The sequence below is a fragment of the Meriones unguiculatus genome, chromosome 6 (genome assembly GCF_030254825.1).
Source record: "Meriones unguiculatus strain TT.TT164.6M chromosome 6, Bangor_MerUng_6.1, whole genome shotgun sequence".
NCBI classification, from domain to species: Eukaryota; Metazoa; Chordata; class Mammalia; order Rodentia; family Muridae; genus Meriones; species Meriones unguiculatus.
In genome coordinates, this window is record NC_083354.1 from 62,237,630 (window position 1) to 62,252,899 (window position 15,270).

Sequence of the window (15,270 nt, forward strand, 5' to 3'; positions counted from 1 at the left end):
CACATGCAAACTTTTCAAAAGCCTCTGGAAGAATAGCAGTTTTCTCTAAGCCCATTTCCCCCCTCACATTGGCAATGAATGAGAGATGACAGCAAGCATGGCCACACCAAGGCTGGCGAACATACAAAAGCCCTGCAAAGACTAAGCTTCTCCTGGAAAGCCAACTGCATCCTGTGGTGAAGTTGACTCGTGCTTCATCATGTGTGAGACTGATGCAATACTAAACCGTTTGTTTCTTACTGCTATCAAATACTCCTTCCATGTTCTGGCTTTTATACATTGATGTTCTTTTCCCCAGCCCATTCCTGTTGACTTTGCAATGGAGTGGTCTCTGCGTGAACTTGACAAAAGCTGTAATCTTTAGACAGGAGGACCATACAAGGACTGCCAAGGCACTGTTCATCATTGTTGCCAAGTTTAGTGAGGAACAGGCAGGCTTTTAGAAAAGTATCAGCAGCCTACACCTTTAATAAATATTATTTCATATGATGGTTAGTTATGCCTTTATTTTTTTTAACTTTTATTAATTACACTTTATTCACTTTGTATCTCCCATAAATCCCCTCCCTCCTCCCCTCTAATCCCACCTCCCCCTTCTTCACACATGCCTCTCCCCAAGTCCACTGATAGGGGAGGTCCCCCTCTCCTCTCTTCTGATCCTAATCCATTAGGTCTCATCAGGAGTGGCTACATTGTCATCTTGTGTGGCCTGGTAAGGCTGTTCCCCCCTCAGGGGAAGGTGATCAAAGAGCAGGCTGATCAGTTAAGACAAGATCTTGCTATGTAACACAGGCTGGTCTAAACTTCTTGATTATCCCACTTCAGTCTCCTAAATGCTGAAAGGACAGAGGAGTACCACCTTGCTTATCTACAGTAAAATGTTTTAGGAAATCAGATATTTAAAACTGTCAGTAGCCTTCAGCTGCATCCTTCACTTCTGAATGATAGGAGAGAATGGCAGTACCCATTTCCAGAAGACAGTCAAGCGTTTGCACTGAGGGTGTCTTTCTTTCATAGCATTCATCACTTTCATGTCCTCTTCATCCAGGAGCCAGCTGAGCATCCCGAGCCTAATGAGGCTGGGCAGTCTCATCACACACTGGCTCAGAGCCTTGACAGTGGTGGCCTGAACTTGGATGCATTCTGAGAGATGGCTGCTGATGTTCAGCTCTTGCAGGTTTGGCAGGTTGTTGAGGCTTGAAAGAAATGTCTGTATCCTTCCTCTGTAATATTATGATTTACTGAAAGATTTAAGTTCTCAAGTTTCTGGAAGCCTCCACTGGTTGCTACCTTGGCTAGAAAACAAAACATTTATGAATTGAGACTCCTGAGGCTGTCAATAATGGTGACAAGGTATTGGTACTACTCCCAACCCTGACAATGAAAGTAGGAAATGGTCAACATGATGTTTTAGAGGTCATTCTTTGAAAGCACCAAACAACTGCCTGGCAGATAGGGAATGACCTTGCCAAACTGCAAAGGGGAAACAGGAACCAGGAGGAAGTGCTAAGACTGGTAAAAAAGAAACAAACAAACAAAAACACTGATCTACCAGAAAGATCTTACAACTCTACATGTGCTTTGCACTTATCTTGAAGATATAAAAGAAAACTAGAGCCATAAGGAAGGCAGACAGGTGGTGGGGATCAATAGATTGAATGACTGACTGATTGATGGAATGACTGATTGATTTTTGTGGTGCTTGGGCATGACCTCAGGGATTCACATAATCTAAATGAGTACTACTGAGTACATCTCCAGTTTCACATCTGGAGATTTAAACACACCCTCTGGAAGTAATTATGGTGTAAATAATGGAATCTATCTCACATGGAATCATGCCCTTAGCTCCTCTTTTAAGGGTTAATCATGTGGAGCAGGTCAGGGACCTCGCTAGGAGACCACCTTTAGGAAGATGGGTTCACCTTAAGATAATGTGTTTTTCTTCTTAGAATTTTTGAGCCCTAGTGCAGTATCCATGAGCCAAGTACGATCTATCTGGCTTCTGAGGTGCGTCTCAGAAAGGTAAACCATTTCTTTTTCCTCTCATGTTTTTCTTTCAGATGCTGGTCAATCTGAAAGATGTTCCTCAACTCCTCAAATAAATTGGGGCAGGATATGTGATTCCATTATGAACCCCATAATTGTGAACTGTAAAACCCTGTTTCTTATCTCGTTTGGTTGAGCTGAGAGTAGCAGGCCTGACCCACACCCCCCAAAAGTTACCATTGGGCATAACAAGCCCTATCACACACCTTTAGTCCAAGAATTTTTTATTGTGAACAGGTGATTATGGTGTGGTTCACCCAGCCCTAACACACACCCGTAATTCAAGAGATTTCTGTACACCAAATTTAATAAAGTTAACCTTAGATCAAGAGGCAGAGCAATAAACAAGCTCATAGTGATTAAAGAATAGGAGGGACTTTGCATTGAGGGGTATTTAAGACAGTGTGGAGACATAGAAAGGAGCTATTACATCAAGCTCTGGCTTTAGCTTAGGCTTCAGCTCCTCAGCTCCATGGCTTTGGGCTTTGAACTAGCAAGCCCTCAGCCTTGGAATTTTTGGCCTTTGATTCCTGAGCTGCCACTTGAGCTAGTAAACCTTTTGGGTTTTTCCATCCAGACCTGAGCTGAGAAGGAATGTCAGCTGGGTCCTTTCTCTGCCTCTCTGAGCTAGTAGGTTTTTATCCTGGCATCTGGCTCCTGAGTCTTTATTTGTAAAATTTATTGGTAAAAAATTGTTTATAAAAACAGTTGTCAGGGGCCACCTGTGGAAACTCACCAACTTGCCTCAACTTGTCTGTTCCCTTACCTCAGGTAAACATACTGCTTGGCAGCAGCAGAGATGTGCTCACAGAACCGTGACTTATCACAAGATGTCTCAGGCCCCTGGCTGAGAAGAATCTGTAACTTTTCACCCACCCTACTTCCTCATCCTGAACCTTTTATAAAAGCTGATTTTGCTCAGTAAAGTTAATCCTTGACAAGCACCTGTTTGCTTGGACTCGTTCTTTTCTCTCGTCCATCTTTTCACAGGATCAGATAATCTTCTATCCCCTGAATAACAAGCTCTGCTGGCCGGGGCAAAGAGTAAAGCTTTGGATTTTATTACCCATGAGAATCATAAGAGTAGCCAATCTACAAGGGAATGACAATATTTACTGGGGACAGAATGTCAACCAACCTCTGTTGAAAGTAAAAGCTACCACAACACCATGGAGACTTTTGCTCCTGTTTCTTTGTTTGTTCTTAGTCTCATGTGACCCAACCTGGCCTTGAACTTGCTATTTAGACAAGGAACCCTTGAACCTCCTCAAGTGTAGGCTTATAAGCATGTACCACATCTAAGCAAAAAACATGGTTTAATCAATATATGTGAGGTATCTCAGAAATTCCATCCCCAGAAATACCCAACATGTATATTTTATAAGAATGTTCTTAGAAGCACTTCACAGTAACCAGCTACTAGAAACAACTCAAGTGTCCATTGAATAGACACACAGAGGGCACATGTGGTCAAATAATGAACAGACGCATAGCAGTGAAATCAATGCACTATGGTAATATGTATTATTCTGAAATAAGGTACAAACACAATTTTTGAGAGAGAGAGCAGTGCAGTGGTCATTTGTGTATGGAAGCGGAGGGTGCTGTTGGAGAATGGATACAACTTGGGCTTTCAGCACTGGGGAAGCTCTGTGCCCTAACCTGGTTCATTACCATACTGACTTAGATGGCAAATGTTTCAGTAACATGGACAGGAAAATGGATGCAGCTCTATATTTCAAGTTGCTACAACTTGTTTACATATTGCCAGTATCCAGTTGACTAAAAGGGGATATGGCCAGGTATCTGAAGCAACAAGTGTAGAGACATAGATTTTACCGGGGTGTGGTTTAGTAGTGGAACACTGCTCTGGTGTATGTGAAGTATTGAGTTCAATCCCCAGCACTGGGAAAACAAACCACAGCCTGAACACTTCTCTACCTCCCCTCCCTTACCCCCCTATCTTGACACCTCTAAAGACAAAAAAAAAAGGAGAGCATTGACTTTCCACTTAGACCAAAATAAATCTAAATTTTCCAAAGGGCCTGAGAAGCAGCAGCATGATAGTGCAAATGAGGAATGCTTTGGAAGCTTTTCTCAGGTCTAGACATTTGCAGCAGGTAGCACTGGGGACACCACTGCTTACACATGGGGGAAACCTTTTCTCTGAGGGAAGCTCACCAATTTCCATCACACTGTTGTCATCCAAGGTGTGGTGAAAAGCAAGAACTCGGAGACACTGAAGCTGCAGACACTGCTGGACAATCAGTCTGGCCACTTGGTGAATTCCGTTCCCAGTGGGAAGAAGCAGTTCCTCCAGGTTCCTGAGAGAACCCAGAGCCAGTGCTGTGGGAGACACAGCAAGCCATCCTCTGTAGTTGTTGCATTATGAGCAGCTGTGACCTAGTCATTCTGCACTCTAGGAGGCCCCACCTAACAGAGGCCTTCCTCATCACTGCCCTCTCAAAGAAGACAAAAGGGGTCAGTGCTCCAGGATATTTGAATCACACTGTGAACCCGGAAATTGTGTTGTTTATCAAAATATCCTGTTTCTAGTTGTGGTGGGGCTCAGCCTTAGCACACACTTTTAATCCAAGAACTTACTTTAACAGGATTAAATAAAGTCAACAAAAGTTCAAGAGGTGGAGCAAGCAACCAGTTGATAGGGAGTGAATGTAGAAAAAAATAGTAAGAAAAGGCAGAAGGATGGATAAAGAAACACATGGGAAGTAGAAGGGTAAGACACTTAGTTTTGAGGGGTTTTTGAGATGGTGTTGGGAAAGAGAGTTTCCCTTTGTCACATAGGTTGAGGAGGAAGGTTAGCTGGATACTTTTTCTGCCTCTCTCATACAGCAGCCTTTTTAATTTTTTTTACCCAAGCATCTTGCTCCTGCATCTTTATTGGTGAAATTGAGTGATTGAAATTTGTTATATATATATATATATATATATATATATATATATATATATATATATAGTGCTTCAACACATGGCACAACCACATGGACAGGGAAATTATGCCAGTGCAGACAAACTGAGAAGCTGTAAGATTTGTTAAGTCACCTGGAAGTTCTCCAAGAAAGCGTTAAGATGGAAAATACCATAATATAATGTGCTAGGACCCTGCATAATCCTGCTTTAAATGGCTTTAAAACAACAGCAGTAAATGAAAAGATAAATGACTTAAGTGAGATTGACATAATTCAGATTATAATTACATCAGCCTAGCAATTAATATTTTATCCTTAATAGCCATAGTGGATTTTTGTACCCTCTCAAAGGAAAAAAAGAAAACTAGAGATATAGGGAAAATAAAAATATCAAAAGTGGACTGATAGGATACAAGCCTTAGAAGAAAAATTAGAGATACTTATAAATAAAAATGAGAACAACACTCAGACAAACATAGAAACATTTAGATAAGAACTTACTGTGCCACTGCATGATGAAACTGAAGAGGGGCAGCTTAAGTTTATTAGGAAACCAACCTTAGATTATACAGTAACTATACAAAAGATGATAGACATCCCCGATGTTCTGAGGAAGTTAAATGGAATCTTATAGGCATATTGAATTTGAGATTGAAAGAAGTAATCATTTTATTTGGTATGCATTCACCCTATGTGAAGTAATTATTAAAGTTATTGGCAACTTAGAACAGAATTATCCTTTGTCTGGAAAGATTTGGCAACAGCAATATTAGAAGCCAGTTCTCAGTAACAATGTCAAACATGGTAGAAAGAGGAAGCTAGGACTATGGAACAATGATATAAGACTAGATGTATTGGAGGAGGGGCAAGATGGCAGCGCCTGGAGGACTCTCATTCTGAGCAGCAGCAGCAGGATCAGCACAGTGACCAGCAATCAGAACTTGCCATAAAACACAGTCATTGTGTTTCCCAGGTGAGAGGATACTCCACGGTGGGGGATTCAATCAGCTTTTAACTCACCTGGCTAAACTGCTGAAGAGATCCTGGTTCTGCCAGATACTTGGCTGCTGGCTGCCAGCCCCAGCCTCAGCCCAGAGCCACAGCCAGTGTCTCTGGTCATGGTCCCAGACTGAACCGTGTGCACCACACTATCAGAGACTGGAATTTTCAGTCGAGAAATAACACACATTACAGGAAACAATTGGGACTGACCTTAGGTCACTCAGACATACCCTGGAAAAGACTTGGGTTCCACAGGAGCCCCAAGAGCCAGCCTGGAGCCAGAGCAGTGGACCCAGGCTCGGGGACACAGAGCCCTGCCTGCCTGTGTGCCTGATTCACCACCTGAGATAGAACTGTGGGCACCAGGGCACCAGTGAATGAAATTCACACAGGGAGGGAAATGGCTGGTCTGATCTCAGAACACTCAGCGGACACCCCCACCCCGAAAAGGTCTCCAGAAAATTACCCAGTTTCGGCAGACGCCCAGGCTCCCAAAGGCCAAAAAGGCAGACACAAGCAGTTTCTACGCGCCAGACAGCTGGAGGAGAATGAGCCGCCATCACTTAGCTGTACTCCAGACACAGGCAGTTTCTGCGGCCAGCTAGCTGGTGGAGACTGAGCAGTGCACACCAGGGCAAATAAAGAGACTGGGAGTCCCTGTCTCTAGAGAATCCACAGGGAAGGAGGGAAACTGTACTGACTTAAATCACCCAATCCTTCCTTGGAAAAAGTCTAGCAGACCGGCGGGGCCGAGGCACCATCACTCAGCTGTGCTCCAGACACAGCCACAAACAGTTGTGCATGCCAGATGTCCAACTGTGTCACAGCATCTGATCATTAAATTTGCAGCAAGAAACCCAGAAACAGGGCAGCTGTTCTCAAGACTTCCCTGGGTGAGAGGAGAACCCTCTCGACAAACAAAGACCACAGTTACCACTCAGGTCTCTATCCCTGAGGTGAACAGCAGCAACTCATGAAAAAACGCCAGCCATCCAGGGACTATACCCAAAAAGCTGAGAAGACATCCTTCAGGAAAAACCAGCTTTCTGCAAAGGGGATTCTCTTCACCACAGGATCCCCAGGAACCACCAGAAAATAACCCCAAACACCTAAGATAGCACAATGGGTAGAGGCCAGCGTAGAAGCTCAAGCAACAAAATACAGAGCAATATGGCATCTCCAGAACCCAGTTACCCAGGGGCAAGTAGCCCTGGACACCCCAGCATAACTGAAATCCAAGAAGATGACAAACAACTATGCTCATGAACATGATAACAAAGGAAACAAATAAGATACGTAAAGACATAGAGGAAGATAAACTCAAACAGAATATTGCCATCCATAAAGAAATAGAGGAAGCTGCAGCCAAAGAGTTTATGGCCTTTAGAAAGGAAATGCTTAAAACACTGAATGAAATGAAAGAAACAGAGTGGAAGGAACTAAAAGAAAAACAAAACAACTCAAGACCTGAAGATAGAATTGGAAAAATTAAAGAAAACACAAATGGAGGAAATAATGGAGAAGAAGAATCTAGGGAAGAAAACAGGAACTACAGAGGTAAGCATAACCAACAGACTACAAGAGATGGAAGAAAGAATCTCAGGTGTAGAAGATACAATGGAAGAAATTGATGTATCTGACAAAGAAAATGTTAAATCCAAATAATTCCTGACACAGACAGTCCAAGAAATCCAAGACAATATGAAAAGACAAAACCTAAGAATAATAGGTATAGAGGAAAAAGAAGACTCCCTTCTCCAAGGCCCAGAAAATATTTTCAACAAAATCATTGAAGAAAATTTCCCTAACTTGAAGGAGAAACCAATAAGAATACATGAGGCCTACAGAACACCCAACAAATTTGACCAGAAAAGAAAATCCTCCCGCCACATAATAATCAAAACAGTAAGTATACAGAACAAAGAAAAAATACTAAAAGCCACAAGGGAAAAAGGCCAAGTAAATATAATGGCAAACCCATTAGAATCACACCTGACTTTTCAACAGAGACTATGAAAGCCAGAAGGGCCTGGACGGATATCATGCAGACCCTAAGAGAACACAGATGTCAGCCCAGGCTACTATACCCCGCAAAACTTTCAGTCCTCATAGATGGAGAAAACAAGATATTCAATGACAAAAACAAATTTCAACAATACCTACACATAAATCTAGCATTACAGAAGACACTGGAAGGGAAAATACAATCCCATAAAATTAGCTTCTTTCAAGAAAACACAGGAAATAATTAACCTTACTACAGTAAAACAAAAAGCAACCAAGCACACAACCTGATGACCACAGCCAACATCAAAATCAAGGGATCTAACAGCCACTGGTCATTAATTTCTCTCAACATCAATGGACTCAACTGTCCAATGAAAAGACACAGATTAACAGAATGGATGCATAAACAAAATCCAGCAATCTGTTGCATACAAGAAACACACCTAAGGCACAAAAATAGACATTACCTGAGGGTTAAGGGTTGAAAGACGACTTTCCAAGCATACGGACCAGAGAAACAAGCAGGAGTAGCCATTCTAATATCTGATAAAATAGACTTTCAACCAAAATTAATAAAAAGAGATGGGGAAGGACACTTCATACTCATCAAAGGAAAATTCCACCAGGAAGACATCACAATCCTGAACATTTATGCCCCAAATACAAGAGCACCCACATTTGTTAAAGAAACATTGATAAAATTTAAACCACACATAGATACCACACATTAATAGTGGGAGACTTCAACATACCCACTATCAACAAAGGACAGGTCAACCAAACAGAAATTAAACAAAGAAACAATGTCTCTGACAGAGGCCATGAATCAAATGGACCTAACAGACATTTACAGAACTTTACACCCAAACACAAAAGAATTTACCTTCTTCTCAGCACCTCATGGAACCTTCTCCAAAGTAGACCATATAGTGGGTCACAAAGCAAGCCTCAACAGATACAAGAAGATTGAAATAATCCCTTGTATCTTGTCTGATCACCATGGAATAAAGCTGGACCTCAACAATAACAGAAATAGCAAAAAGCCTACACACACATGGAAACTGAACAACTTGTTACTAAATGACAGTTGGGTCAGGGAAGAAATAAAGAAAGAAATTAAAGTCTTTCTAGAAATCAATGAAAATGAAGACACAACATACCCAAACTTGTGGGACACAATGAAAGCAGTGCTAAGAGGAAAGTTCATAGCACTAAGTGCCTTCAAGAAGAAATTCGAGACAGCTCATTCAAGCACCCTAATGTCTCACTTAAAAACCCTAGAAAAAGAAGAAGCAGACACTCCAAGAAGGAGTAGATGGCTGGAAATAATCAAACTCAGGGCTGAAATCAATCAATTGGAAACAAATAAAACAATTGAAAGAATCAATGAAACCAAGAGCTGGTTCTTTGAGAAAATCAACAAGGGCGATGAACACTTAACCAAGCTAACTAAAAGGCAAAAAGACACCACCCAAATCAACAAAATCAGAAATGAAAAGGGGGACATAACTATAGACACTGAGGAAATCCAAACAATCATTAGGACTTACTTCAAAAGTCTATATGCCACAAAATTTGAAAATCTAAATGAAATGGACAATTTTCTTGATCGATTTGACTTACCAAAGCTGCATCAGGACCAGGTAAATCTACTAAATAGTCTTATATCCCCCAAAGAAATAGAAGCAGTCATCAAATTCTCCCATCCAAAAAAAGCCCAGGACCAGATGGATTCAGCGCAGAATTCTACCAGACTTTCAAAGAAGAGCTAACACCAATTCTCTTCAAATTATTCCACAAAATAGAAACAGAAGGAACATTACCAAACTCATTCTATGAAGCCACAGTCACCTTGGTACCTAAACCTCACAAAGACTCAACAAAGAAAGAGAATTTCAGGCCAATCTCCCTTATGAACATTGATGCAAAAATACTTAACAAAATCCTTGCAAACCGAATACAAGAACACATCAAAGATATTATCCACTATGACCATGAAGGCTTCATCCCAGGTATGCATGGGTGGTTCAGTATATGGAAATCCATCAATGTGATCCACCATATTAACAAACTGAAAGAAAAAAAACCACATGATAATCTCCCTAAATGCTGAAAAAGCATTTGACAAAATCCAACATCCATTCATGTTTAAAGTATTGGAGAGTTCAGGGATACAAGGCACATATCTAAACATAGTAAAGGTGATATACAGCAAGCCTATAGCCAACATCAAATGGAACCGAGAGAAATTTAAAGCAAGCCCACTAAAATCAGGGACAAGACAAGGCTGCCCACTCTCTCCATATCTCTTCAACATAGTGCTGGAAGTCCTTGTTAGAGCAATAAGACAGTTGAAGGAGATTAATTGGATACAGATTGGAAAAGAAGAAGTCAAATTATCACTATTTGCAGATGATATGATAGTATACATGAGTGACTCCAAAAACTCTACCAGGGAACTCCTACAGCTGATAAACACCTTCAGCAAAATTAATTCAAAAAAATCAGTAGCACTCCTGTATACAAAAGACAAAAGGGATGAGAAAGAAATTAGGGAAACAGCATTTTTCACAATAGCCACAAATGACATAAAGTACCTTGGTGTAACCCTAACCAAGCAAGTCAAAGACTTGTATGAAAAAAATTTCAAGTCTCTGAAGAAAGAATTAAAAGAAGATATGAGAAGATGGAAAGATCTCCCATGCTCATGGCTTGGCAGGATTAACATAGTAAAAATGGCCATCTTACCAAAAGCAATCTACAGATTTAATGCAATTCCCATCAAATTGCCAACAAAATTCTTTACGGACCTGAAAAGAAAAATTCTCAACTTTGTATGGAATAACAAGAAACCCAGAATTGCTAAAACAATCCTCTACAATAAAAGATCTTCTGGAGGTATCTCCATCCCTGATCTCAAGATGTACTATAGAGCAACAGTTATAAAAACTGCATGGTACTGGCATAGAAACAGAATGGTGGATCGATGGAACCGAACAGAAGTCCCAGAAATAAACCCACACACTTATGGACACCTGATCTTTCACAAAGACATTTTTTCATTCCATACAATGAAAAAAAAGATAGCATCTTAAACAAATGGTGCTGGTCCAACTGGATGTCTACATGTAGAAAAATGAAAATAGATCCATACTTATCACCCTGCACAAAACTGAAGTCCAAGTGTATCAAAGACCTCAACATAAAACCAGATACATTAAGTCGGCTAGAAAAAAAAAGTGGGGAATACCTAGAACTCATTGGTACAGGAGAGAACTTCCTGAACAGAACACCAACAGCACAGGCTCTGAGAGCAACAATTAATAAATGGGACCTCCTGAAACTGAAAAGCTTCTGTAAAACAAAGGATACTGTCATCAAAACAAAGTGACTGCCTACAGATTGGGAATGAATCTTCACCAGCCCTTTATCTGACAGAGGACTCATATCCAGTATATATAAAGAACTAAAGAAGCTGAAAAGCAGCAAACCAAGTACTCCAATTAAAAAATGGGGAACAGACCTAAACAGAGAATTCTCTGTAGAGGAATATCGAATGGCAGAGAAGCATTTAAAGAAATGCTCAACCTCATTAGCCATTAGGGAAATGCAAATCAAAACAACCTTGAAATTTCACCTTACACACATCAGAATGGCCAAGATGAAAAACTCAAGTGACAACACATGCTGGAGAGGTTGTGGAGAAAGGGAAACCCTCCTCCATTGCTGGTGGGAATGTAAACTTGTACAACCACTCTGGAAGTCAATCTGGCGCTTTCTCAGACAACTAGGTATAGCGCTTCCTCAAGATCCAGCCATACCACTCCTAGGCATATATCCAAAAGAGGCTCAAGTACACAACAAGGACATTTGCTCAACCATGTTTGTAGCAGCTTTATTTTTAATAACCAGAAGCTGGAAACAGCCCAGATGTCCCTCAACTGAAGAATGGATGCAGAAATTGTGGTACATCTACACCATGGAGTATTACTCTGCAATGAAAAATAAGGAAATCATGAAATTTGCAGGTAAATGGTGGGATCTGGAAAGGATCATCCTGAGTGAGTTGTCCCAGAGGCAAAAAGACTCACATGGTATATACTCACTCATATGAACATACAACATAGGATAAACCTACTAAAATCGGTACATCTAAACAAATTAAGCAAAAGAGAGGACCCTAACTAAAATGTTCAATCCCCATCCTGCAATGCAAAGAGGATGGGCATCAGAAGAAGAAGAAAGCAGGAAACAACCTAGGAACCTGCTACAGAGGGCCACTGAAAGCCAGAAGAAGAAAACAGGTAACAACCTAGGAACCTGCCACAGAGGGCATCTGAAAGCCTCTGCCCTGCAGACTATCAAAGCAGATGCTGAGCCTGATGGCCAACTGGCGGGCAGAGTGAATGGAATTTTATGTAAGAAGTGGGAAATAGCAAGAGCTGGAGAGGACAGGAACTCCACAAGGAGAGCAACAGAACAAGAAAATTTGAACACAGGGAACTTCCCAGAAACTCATACTCCAACCAAGGACTATTCATGGAGATAATTTAGAACCCCTGCACAGATGTAGCCCATGGCAGTTTAATGTCCAAGTGGCTTACCTAGTGATGGGAAGAGGGACTGCCTCTGACATAAACTGATTAGCCTGCTCTTTGATCACCTCCCCCTGAGGGGAGAGCAGCCTTACCAGGCCACAGAAGAAGACAATGCAGCCATTCCTGATGTGATCTGATAGACTAAGATCAGAAGGAAGGAGAGGAAGACATCCCCTATCAGTGGACATAGGGAGGAGCATGCATGCAGAAAGGGGAGGTAGGGTGGGATTGGGAGGGGCCTATGGGGGGATACAAAATGAATAAAGTGTAGTTAATAATAATAATAATAAGGAAAAAATAAAACTATCACATACTAACAAAAAAAAGACTAGAAGTATTAATATTTCCCAGCATCCATTGCTAGGTAAAGGTCAATATGATGAGGTACAAAGGTAGCTTGAATATGATAATCACACCATGACACTATGTTGCTTAGCAGCTTTAAATGTTTGGTGCAAATTTGAAGAATCAGGAAAGAGGTTGGAGTCATTTACTAAAATCTACAAGGACCAAAAATATGCCTATACTGACCCTTTTGCAAAGATTGACTTCAAGTGTGAATAAAATAGTATCAGATTCACAAGTCAGACAAATTTTGATTGAATTTTTGGCTTTTGAAATGCTAATTCAGAGATGGGTGGTGTTGGCACATATCTCTAATCCTACCATCTAGGAGGCTGAGGCAGGTGGATCTGTTAGTATGAAGCCACCCTGATCTGCAGAGTGAGTTCCAGACAGCCATGGCTACACAGAGAAATCCTTTCTCAAAAAACCAAAACAGAAAAAATGCTAATTCAGAATGCAAAAGTGTGAGCAGTCCTTTTAAGCAGGATTGGCACCAATAGATGAATGGACCAGAAATATGGCTGATATTGGATCTCATGATTATAATGCTACTCTGATAGCAGAAGTAATTTCTAACAGTCTTAAGAACAATCAAAATGTGAGATGTTTTAATTGTGGTAAGCCAGGTCATTTTTAAAGGGATTGTAGGCAAGGCATTCTTAGAAACTATGGGGGTGTTTTTCCCCTAGAAATTATTGAAAATGAAGGCCTCTCAGCTTTTTGGAATATGCAAAAGGTGTGGCAAAGGATGGCACCGAACTAATGAATGAAGATCAACAAGTGACAAGCATTAGGGAGGGGGAATGGGAGAGGTGAGACTGCATATCACTATGGTGTCCTCCAAAGGACCAGCATGGTTGATGCATGACTCATACTTTGGTGGATCATGCACAGCCACCCAACACAGACTTGAAATAAGTCAATGAATGTAAACAAAAAAGGTCCACGTAAAGGCCAGTCCTCAGGCCTCATAAGACCCTGTCAGGAAGAATCAAGTGTTCAGATTTCTGCGCTGAGTTTGAGATCTAGTCTCATCAAATAATGAGCATTTATGGGAAACACTTGGCACATCTACACAATGGAATATTACTCAACAATGAAAAATAAGGAAATCATGAAATTTGCAAGTAAACGGTGGGAACTGGAAAGGATCATCCTGAATGAGCTGTCCCAGAAGCAGAAAGGCACACATGGTATATACACACTCATATAGACATGTAATATAGGATAAACCTACTAAAATCTGTACATCTAAAGAAACTAATCAAGAGAGAGAACTAGAGAACCCTGACTAAAATGCTCAATCCCCATCCTAAAACTCAAAGAGGAAAGGCATAAGAGGAGGAAGAATATAGGAAACAGGCTATGAACCTGCCACAGAGGGCCTCTAATAGGCTCTGCCATGCAGACTATCAAAGCAGATGTTGAGAATCATGGCTAACTGTTGGGTAGTGTGCATGGAATCTTATGAAAGAAGTGGGAAAGAGTAAGATCTGGAGAGGACAGGAACCCCACAAGGAGAGTCACAGAACCAGAAATTGAACACAAGGGTCTTCCCAGAGACTCATGCTCCAAACAAGTACCATGCATGGAGTTAACCTAGAACCCCTGCACAGATGTAGCCAATGGCAGTTTAGTGTCCAAGTGGGTTCCATAGTAATGGGAAGAGGGACTGCCTCTGGCATAATCTAATTGGCCTGCTCTTTGATCACCTCCCTCTGAGTGGGGAGCAGCCTTACCAGGCCACAGAAGATGACAATGCAGCCACTCTTGATGAGATCAGAAGGAAGGAGAGGAGAACCTCTCCTTCCAGTGGACTTGGGGAGGGGCATGCATGAAGAAGGGGGAGAGGAGGGTGGGACTGGAAAGTGAGGAGGGAGGGGATTATGAGGGGATACAAAGTGAATACAGTGTAATTAATAAAACAATTAATAAAAAACAAAACAAAACAAAAATCCTTAAACAAAGATTTTGGTAATTAATAAATGCAAATATTGGCATGTAAAAAAAAAAAAAGCAAGACAATGCCAATATAGGGTAGAGAGCTTTCTCTTCACAGTTCTTCTCAGATTTATTGTGCATAAGGAGAGCCTGCGTTTCTCCTTGATCCCTTTTGTTACTTTTAGGTAGAGATAACAACTCTGTGTGTGTGAATGTGTGTATGTGTGCACATGTGTGTTCATGTGTGCTTGTGGGGAGACTGAATAGATGAGTCAGTGTGCTAATGTATGGGCACATTCCACAAGCCACAGGCTGAATTTTTAAACATTGTGTCTGTACCAAACACGTACAGACTCTTCTCCCTCTTCAATATTCCCAGAAGAACACAGCATAACATT

At 41.1% G+C, this 15,270-nt stretch overlaps 1 pseudogene; it reads right to left on the reverse strand.

Annotated features, from left to right (window-relative positions):
* Positions 1–931: 931 nt before the first annotated feature.
* The window catches only part of LOC110543589 (baculoviral IAP repeat-containing protein 1a-like), a 57,935-nt pseudogene continuing 43,596 nt past the window's right edge, over positions 932–15,270 (reverse strand).